Source organism: Muntiacus reevesi, chromosome 5, assembly GCF_963930625.1.
Source record: "Muntiacus reevesi chromosome 5, mMunRee1.1, whole genome shotgun sequence".
In the NCBI taxonomy this organism is placed as follows: domain Eukaryota; kingdom Metazoa; phylum Chordata; class Mammalia; order Artiodactyla; family Cervidae; genus Muntiacus; species Muntiacus reevesi.
Window position 1 is genome coordinate 2,585,407 of NC_089253.1, and position 10,172 is coordinate 2,595,578.

Below are 10,172 nucleotides of genomic sequence, written 5' to 3' on the forward strand. Positions count from 1 at the left end.
GACTAGTATAGTGACCCAGGGACCCAGCTGGGCCAGGGTGGCCAGAAGGTGAATCCTCTCCGCTGCTGGTTGCGTGATCTTTACCTTGTCTGACTTTTTCTTTCCCTCAGGGGAAACATCCACATGAGATTTACTGTCCTGGTTATTTCAGATTTGAGTCAAATTAACAGCTCAGTGTTCAAGCAGAAGGGGCTGACCCTTGCCTCGGAATCCAGTGAACTCCAGGCCAGTGTTTCTCTATGACCCTACCCTGTCTGGAGTGGGTTAGTTAGTGGGTTATTTGGGCTTCCCTAGCGGCTCAGATGGTAAAGAGCTTGCCTGCAATGCGGGAGACCTGGGTTCAATCCCTGGGTTGGGAAGATCCCCTGGGGAGGGAAAGGCTACCCATTCCAGTATTCTTGCCTGGGATATCCCATGGACAAAGGAGCCTGGCAGGTTACAGTCCATGGGATCACAAAGAGTCAGACATGACTGAGCAGCCAACATGCGCGCACACACACACACACACACACACACACACACACATATAATTTATATATAAAATTTAAATTGTTTTTTATTTATTGGAAAAAAATTTTATAGTTTACAATTTACCAGAACAGTATATTTTCCTAGTAAAAATAAATCGAAGCAGAAAATCATAGGCAGAAAGATTCAAGTGAAAGTGTTACACTATGGTTGGGATGATTTTGCTTTCTATGGTAGGAAATTTATTTTGGAATCTTAATGCTTTCTTTTAAAATCTGGGTAAGGATCCCTGGTGATCCAATGGTTAAGACGTCGAGCTTCCAATGCAAGGGGCACAGATTCAATCCCTGGTCGGGGAAGTTCCACATACCATGGGATGCAGTCAAAAAAATTCCCAAAGGTTTTGAAACCTGGGGACAAGGGGACTCATTCACAGGGAAGTCAGTTAAGGGACAAGCTATTAGGGAATTGAGGTCCCCAAGCTATGAGGGAAGTATAGTCCAGGAGCCAATGTGGATTCCATCTCTGGGGACAGAGGGCTGAGCCTCAGCTTGGTGGGGTATGTGACCAGCGTCCTGTCTCTCGGGAGCATGTCTATTTTAGGAGAACACCCAGTGTCTCTACAGAGGTGCTGTCAGCAGACTGAGTACCTTCCCCGGAGGCTGGCTATTGTCAGCCCCGAGGGCCTCAGTGCTGTTCCTTTGCCTCCAAGGCCAGTGAGTGGGACACTTAGCCTGGGGCTGAATTTTATTGTTACTACTCTTTTAATTGCATTAATTTTTATTCAAATATATCCTTCAAGGTACATAGAAATACAGGTCTCAGAAGAAAGTTTTCACCGCCTCCCAGTCCCTTTAAACATGTTTAGAATACACATGCCAACTGTCTCATGCAAACTTTTTCATATATCTGTATGCTACTTTGGAAATTTCTACCACTTACTGTATCTCCATTAATATTCATCTATCAATTTTGTTGGTTCCATGGGGGCAGAATTTTAAACACCAGTGATGCACTCCACGTTCTCCCTGTGACTGCTTAATGACAGCTATTTTTTGTCCAACCAAGTTAACTTGCCAAGACCTGGCTTATCCTCAAACTAATATCCACGGCCAGCTGAAGCCTTCTTGAATTTATAGAGATTTGAGTCTGCTCTTGTGCTTGCAGAAGCACCCCATGTTACATGGGAGTGACTGTATCCTTAGCCCAAAAGTCACCTATACCAGACAAGCCTAGTGGGTCATTAAAGAAGACATGGATGACACGTGGAAAATCAGTTTGTTTGGAAGGGCCTGTCATCACCTACACTTAGTCAGAGAGCAGAGAACTGCCGGCCACCGCTTGCTTACTTGACTCCCTGTGATCTGTTGCTGAGGGCAGGGAAGGTTTGATCCAGAAAGTGGCTTGTCCTATTGGATTCTTGATTCAGTGCCCAGGAGCATTGTGGGAATAAATGGGCACTTGACTGAAGTCCCTAAGAATTCACTGTCTACTGTTCACCCAGCACATGCCTATGTTGGTCCACACCTCCACTCATACACAGAATGCTCTGGCATGCAGGATGTACTTTCATCACTGTTGTTCAGTCGCTAAGTTGTGTCTTTTAATCCATGGATTTCAGCATACCAGGCTTCCCTGTCCTTCACTATCTCCCACAGTTTGCTCAAATTCATGTCCATTGAGTTGGTGCTGCCATCCAACCATCTCATCCTCTGTAGCCCCCTTCTCCTTCTGCCCTCAATCTTTCCTAGCATGAGGATCTTTTCCATTAAGTCGGCTCTTCATATCAGATGGCCAAAGTATTGAAGCTTCAGCTTCAGCATCAGCCCTTCCAATGAATATTCAGGACTGATTTCCTTTAGGATGGACTGGTTGGATCTTCTTGCAGTCCAGGGGACTCTGAAGAGTCTTCTCTAGCACCGCACATTTGAAAGCATCGGTTCTTCAGCACTTAGCAAAATAAGGTGGGTTGTCCTGTGGGGTCTGTATCTACAGACTTCTCACTGTCATCATTTATTCTTACACCTCTTCTTTTTCTTCTACACCGACATCCCTTGACCAGGGCTGCATCTAATATTACAGTCATTTGTTGACATATTTAGACACTGTGTTACCACTTCCTAGACATTGAAAGTGAAAGTGTTAGTTGCTCGGTTGTGTCCGACTCTTGGTGACCGCATTCCTAGGCATTACCAAACAACAATTCTCTGAAGTAGATAAGTTTGCTGTTCATATTTTACAGATGAGGAAACTGAAGCAACAGAGACATTAACTCATTTTTCCCAGGCTTTAGAGCTAAGAACTGACAGGTCCAGATGTGTCTGATTCCAAAGTCTCTTGACCATGACCGTCTTCCTGGTCAGATAATACCTCTGAGATGTATGATGTGATAGCTAACCCTGGAGCCAGACCACTAGCTGTGTGACCCTGGAAATGCTGTTTAACCTCTCTGTGCCTCAGTTTTCTTGAGTATAAAATATTAAAATATAAAATATATAAAATGTAAAGTCTTAACACGCAGACCCAGAAATGTCGTCATTTGACCCTGAGGTCCTTTGAGGTCAGTTGGTCTGCCCAGGATTTAGTGGCCAGAGTGGAAGCCAGGCTAGCAGCAACTTCCAGACCTCTTCCCTCTCACTCTGTTAGCACCCTGAGGCAGGTGACCCAGTCTGGATGTGAAAATGTCTTTGGGAGCCCCAGGTGGCTCAGTTGGTAAAGAATCTGCCTGTAATGCAGGAAACCGCCTGCAGGAGACCTGGGTTCAGTTTCTGGGTCAGGAAGAACCCCTCTGGAGAAGGAATGGCAACCACCTCTAGTATTCTTTCCTGGAGAATCCTGTGGACAGATGAGCCTGGTGGGCTACAGTCCATGGGGCCGTAGAAAGGCAGACACGACTGAGGACATGCACCCGCGTCCTCAGGATCTAACTTGGTGAGTGTCCTGAGTGCCAGGCACACACAGATGACTGACTCAGTGGGACTGGCTGGCTCTGGCTCTGAATGGCCAGACCCGGATTCTACAGGCAGGAATGAGCAGAATCAGCGAAGTCACAAATGCCCACCGAGCACATGCGAATGTTTCTAAATTCCAAACCCTGGAGTGGTTATATCTGACCATCTGGTCTCCAAGGATGTGATAGTGAGCATTTTACCTACAGTTCCTTGACACCCAGAGGGTGAGGGAGCAAGCTTGGAGAATTCACTGAAATAAAACTAACACACTGCTTTTGATGACTCAGGCCCATTGCAAACATAAAATAGAGACATAACCTCTGCATGAAGTCTCTGCTCACCCTTGCCATCCTCACGAGGCACCAGGCACCCTTTACCTCCTTTGCCCTCTGCCCTCACATCTCCTCTTGTCAATGGGCCTTCTTATTTGCTACATTAGCCAGTCCTAGAACCTAAACTCTTCATGACATTCCTCCATGGTCAGATATCTCTTTCTATTTTCAGATCTTGGGTTCTTCCCATTTTTGGTTAAAAATGCAGGCAGCACGCATCCATCCCCTTTAGACATTACTATTCTTTGTGGCACAGTCTGAGGTCGCTTGGACTACCTGCCTCCATCTCATCTCAAAGAAAACACAAGTAGGGCTATGAACACAGTAAGAAGCACCATAGACTCTTTAAATCTTTTTAAAGTGATTAATGTCTTTAATTTCTGGCTGCACTGGGTCTTCGCTGCTGCGAGCGAGCTTTCTCTTGTTGAGGCGAGTGGGGACTGCTCTGCAGGTGGGCTGCATGGCTCTTCACCGCGGTGGCTTCTCTCCTGCCGAGCGCAGGCTCGAGATGTGAACTCAGGAGTCGTGGCTCGTGCGCTCTGCTGCCCCGTGGCATGCGGAATCTTCCCAGAGCAGGGATCAGACTCGCGTCCCCCCACACTAGCAGGCAGATTCTTAACCATTGGGCTGCCAGGGAAGTCCCGTGGATTACTGTTCCGTTGTCTCGGGTATGCAGGGGCTTATATCCATACCACGCGGCAAAATACGTACAGGCCCCTTTAAGCTATACCCTCTCTTTTCCTGAAGTTGTTTTCCTTCACTGACTGACTCTCTCTGTGGCTGTTTTCCCCCCTTGGCCCAGCCTCTCTTCTGCTCTCCAGATCCTCTGGCCATGAGCTCATTTTTAAGCAAAGAAACGAAACCCTCTACTAACCTTACCTGTCACCCTCATTAACAAAACAGCCTCTCGGTGTTTGTCTGCTTGCCCACTTTCATTCTCCAACTAGAGAGAGGGAATTCATCCTTCTTCTGAAGGAGTAGGAAAGATGTGGGAAAATGCCATCATAATGAGAAAGAGAAGAAGCTGAACATACATCACATAGCAGTTATATGCCAGAGAGACTGTCATTTCTTCAGGGAGTGAAACTAGTTTGGCTTGGCCACAGAATTACGGCTCTGAAGGTACTTTGTAAATATTTTAATTAGATGTCAACAGTTGGAAATAATAAGATCTCACACAAAAATACTGACGTCTGGCTTCTCTTGACTGGAGACTTGTACTGCCTGGCCTGACTGTAGGCAGAACTTAATTGGGGCTGCCGCCCTCACCTGCCCAAAATGGGGCCTGCTTTCTACCTGGTCCCCTTCGTGGATCACAGCCTTGTTGTGGCGAAGAGGCTTTTGTAACTCCATGAAGCTGTGAGCCATGCTGTGCGGGGCCACCCAGGACAGACGGGTCAGAGTGAAGAGCTCCGACTAAACGTGGTCCACTGGAAGGGGAGATGGCCCCCATCCCCGTATTCTTGCTGCAAGAACGCCGTGAACAGTATGAAAAGACAAAAAGATAGGATACTTGATGATGAGCCCTCCAGGTCAGAAAGTGTCCACTGTGCTGCGGGGAAGAGCAGAGGGCATGACTAATGGCTCCAGAAAGACATGCATTTGGGCAAACTCTGGGAGATAGCAGATGACGGGGGAGAGGTGGGTGCTGCAGTCCATGGGGTTGCAAAGAGTCGGACACGACTTAGCGAGTGAACATCAACCTTCTGCAGGGTGCCACATCCCACCACTACCTGTATATTCTTCACATCGACATCGAATCAGCTGCCATCCTTCATCAAGCTTGTACTGCTTCCTTACGGTCAGAAAATTAAATTCAAACGTAAGTAAATAAAAGACCTTCTGTGCTATGTACTCCTTGCCCTTGCACATGAATTCATTAATCTCGCCCGCCTAGTTCCCATAAGCACTTAAGTTTGCTGTGGTTTAGTTGTTAAAGTGTCGTCCAACTCTTTTGCAACCCCACGGGCCATTGCCCACCAAGCTCCTCTGTCTGTGGGATTCTCCAGGCAAGAATACTGGAGTGGGTAGCCATTTCCGCCTCTAGGGAATCTTCCTGACCTGGGGTTTGAACCCAGGTCTCTTGCATTGCAGGCAGATTCTCTATCGTCTGAGCCACCAGGGAAGTCAATGTGTGGCAGGCATTCCACAATTCCCGGTGAGCTGAATGACTAAGTTAAATCCGGCAGGAAGCCTTGCCTAACGTCTGCTCTCCTGCATTCTCCCTCCTTCTTTACTGCTGCCGCTCAGGAGAAGTAGGCCCTCCTCACTCCTTCAACAAAACGTCAAGTGCCCCTTTGAGCCAGTTAGTCCAAAATCTTCTGAAACACTTATGACTATGCAAGCAGGAGAATATCTCAAAACTATCTTAGCAACACTGTATCAGTAGACCATGATAGAGGATTTTCAGCTGTTAAGTTGTTGTAAGCCAAGTCTAATTTAGATATAACTAGCTCACAGTTCTGTGGGCCAGCCAATTTAGTCCAGAAGCTATTTACTTACCTTTTAAACTACTCAGCTAAAAGCCCCTTTTCTCAAGGAGAATTGGCTGGCAGGGTGAGGGTGGCGAGGAGCAAAGAAGGCCCTGGAAAAATCAACAAATAATATTCTAGGATATTTGCTCTAGATTTTTCAGTACACCTAATTCTACACTTTCAATAATGATAATTTATTAACTGAATGAGATGGTTGGATAGCGTCCCTGACTCAATGGACATGAGTTTGGTTAAACTCCAAGATGTAGTAAAGGACGGGGAAGCCTGGTTTACTGCAATCCATGGGGTCACAAAGTCAGACATGGCTTAGCAACTAAGCAACAACAACATTAATTGAATAGTCAAATGTGATCTAATTCTTATGTCTTTATAAATTTTCATTGAAACAATTTTAAGCATTAGGGAGAAAATTCATTGTCATACCATCAGTTCAAATTTCATATGATAGTTAAAAATATATAATTCCTTTCCCAATAAAATTGGTACTTCTTGGGAAAAGCCAAAGAATCGTGGGGCTAAGGTGATGGGGTGATGTTAGGACTGGGGAAATAAGGTATGTATTTCTCAAGTATCCATGGGAAAATGTTGATTTTATTTCTTACTTGTGCTACCTCTCTCTCTAGTCTACTTCACCTTTATTTTATACCCCATTTGGCTCCCTAGTGGTTTCTAATAAATGTACACCCTTCCCCTCATTAGATCAGAACAGTTTGAGGAGGGAGTGTACCTTCTTTTTCCTTTTTTAGCCCCATTAGTTCCTCACATGGTCTCCAACATGCAATAAGCTGAAAATTGCTTCTTGAATGAATGAAAATATCATTTTTGTTGTTGTTCAGTTGTATAATCATGTCCAACCCTTTTCAACCCCATGGACTGCAGCACTCCAGGCTTTCCTGTACTTCACCATCTACCGGAGCTTGCTCAAATTCATATCCATTGAGTCAGTGATGCCATCCAACCATCTCATCCTCTGTCATCCCCTTCTCTTCCTGCCTTCAATCTTTCCCAGCATCAGTGTCTTTCCCAATGGGTTCACATCAGGTAGCCAAAGTGTTGGAGCTTCAACTTCAGCATCAGTCCTTCCAATGAATATACAGAACTGATTTCCTTTAGGATGGACTGGTTGGATCTCCTTGCAGTCCAAGGGACTCTCAAGAGTCTTCTCCAACACCACAGTTCAAAAGCATAAATTCTTCAGTGCTCAGCTTCTTCATAGTCCAACTCTTACATCCATACGTGACTACTGGAAAAACCATAGCTTTGACTATATTACTTTGTAGGCAAAGTAATTTCTCTGCTTTTTAATACATTGTCTAAGTTTGTCATAACTTTTCTTCCAAAGAATAAGCGTCTTAATTTCATGGCTACAGTCACCATCTGCAGTGATTTTTTGGAGCCCAGGAAAATAAAGTCTGCCACTGTTTCCATTGTTTCCCCATCTATTTGTCTTGAAGTGATGGGACCCGGTGCCATAATCTTAGCTTTTCGAATGTTGAGCTTTAAGTCAGTTTTTCCACTCTCTTCTTTCACTTTCATCACACTTAGCATAAAAACTGAGAAACTCTTCTACTTCCCATCACTGTCCCCCTCACAGCTCTGCCTCACTGTGCCCTCCTCAACATGGAGAGAGACTCTGAGTAGGCTGGGGACCCTGGGAGAAAGAACCCAGAACCACACCCACCTCCAGTTTTCCCCACTTTTGAAGAAAGTGAGACATGGATGAGCATGATTCCACCATAACTGTGATGCTGGTGTGACTGGGAGTGTGGGCTCCCAGGAAGGGGTGGCCAGCTGGACACCGGGCCCCTCATTGCCATGTGTCCACCATCTAGGAGCAACCCAGCTATTTTAATGCATGCACACATGCATGCTCGGTCACACAGTCATGTCTGACTCTTTGCAAACTCATGGACTGTAACCTGCCAAGCTACCCTGTCCATGGGATTTTCCTGGCAAGAATACTGGAGTGGATTGCCATTTCCTCTTCCAGGGGATCACCCGACCCAGGGATTGAACCCACGTCTCCTTCATCTCCTGAACCACCTGGGAAGACTAGCTGTTTAAATGGATGCCATCAAATATCCTCATACCTTCCTCAAATCAGTCCACTGGCAGCTTATCCTTAATGCTTTAAAATGAAGTTACCACAGCCATCCCCAAACCTGCTGGTTCTCTTTCATCTCCTTGTAAGAAGACCTCCCATATTTATTCAATTATTTCCATTTACTGCCACCATCCTATAAGGTATTACTGAACTTAGAGATAAGTGTTGGGTAAAAGGAAAGATAGCTTTATTGAGGAAGCTGGCAATCTTGGACTTCCTTTGTGACTCAGCTGATAAAGAATCCGCCTGCAATGTGAGAGACTTGGGTTCAATCCCTGGGTTGGGCAGATGCCCTGGAAAAGGGAAATGCTACCCATTCCAGTGTTCTGGCCTGGAGAATTCCATGGACTGTATAGTCCATGGGGTCACAAAGACTCAGACATGACTGAGCGACTTTTGGGGAAAAGGTAGACTCATGTCCCAAAGTACCAACTCCTCACTTCCAGGTTTTGCTCAGAGATAATGTAGGGAAAAGGGGAAAGGACTACTTACTGAGGAGAGGGTTGAGAGATATGTGATTGGGTCATGGACATTATTCTTATTGGTTGGTGGTGAGGTAACTGGGAGTCAGCGTCATCAACTCTCTGATTCTAACTGGTTTGGGGTCTGCTGGCTTGTGGTCAGCATACAGTAAACTTTTCCACTTGGTGGGAGTTTCAGTATCTGCAAAACAGCTCAAAGGATATGGCTCAGAATATTATCTTGAGTAACCAAAGGTCCTTGACTTTACTGAATGGTTAAACTATCATTATTTCGTCTTGCTTAACTGTTTTCCTTTGTTTTTGCATTTTCTCCCTTCTCTGACTAAATTTATTCTTTGGCACTCAGGAAAGGCCTAGGAGGTTAAAGTCTTTCTGCAAACAAGAGGGAGATAGAGGATATGGAGGCAGTCTGGGCGGGGGAAGCCCCATTGGCTCCTGTTGATGACACAAGGGTAGGATGACAACTGCAAGAGCCCTGATGAGTCAGCCTCTCTGCTCCTACCTTGCCTGCCTCCAACACTTTTCCCATACAGCAGACAAGACTAGTTTTCAAAATGTAAATCAATTAATTACCCAGCTCAGAACCCTCCAATGATTTCCTTTCACACTTGGAATAAACACTCCAGGCTCCTTCCTACGGTTGCAAAATTGGACCTCATTTGCTACCAGTGTCCCCTTCTCCTTCATCCCATTCTCCTGGCTCCTGGTCTCTGCTCTGTCTGCAGCTTCTCTCTGTGAAACAATCCACTTTCACTCTGCCTTTGGCGGCTCCTTCCTGAGAAAGGACGCCCCCACCACCCCAAGCCCAGCACACCACCCTGCTTCATTTTCCTCTTGGCACTTAGGATTAACTGCAGTGACCTACTCCACTTATTTCTCTATTTGTTTATTATCTGCTTCCTCCATGTAGCAAGAATAAACAGCATGTGTGTGTGCTTAGTCACTCAGCCATGTCCAACTCTTTGCAACCCCATGGGCTCTAGCCTGCCCAACTCCTCTGTCCATGGGGATTTTCCAGGCAAGAATAGTACCCTCCTCCACGGGATCTTCCCAACCCAGGGACTGAACCCTGGTTTACCACATTGAGCCACCAGTATAAAGATTTCCAAACACATTGTTTGGGTATTTTCTCTCCTTTGCTGAGAAGATCCCTAAAACTGTAGTTATATCCATAAGCTCTTTAATGATGAAATCAGCAACCTCAGAATAGTTCATTTTAGTAAGCAAAAAGATTAAAGAATTATTGCTCACTTTTTAAATGAATCATATTGGTATTGTGGTCATATATCTAAAAGGTCTTGATTTTTTTTTTTTATTATTTTTTTTTTATTTTTTTATTT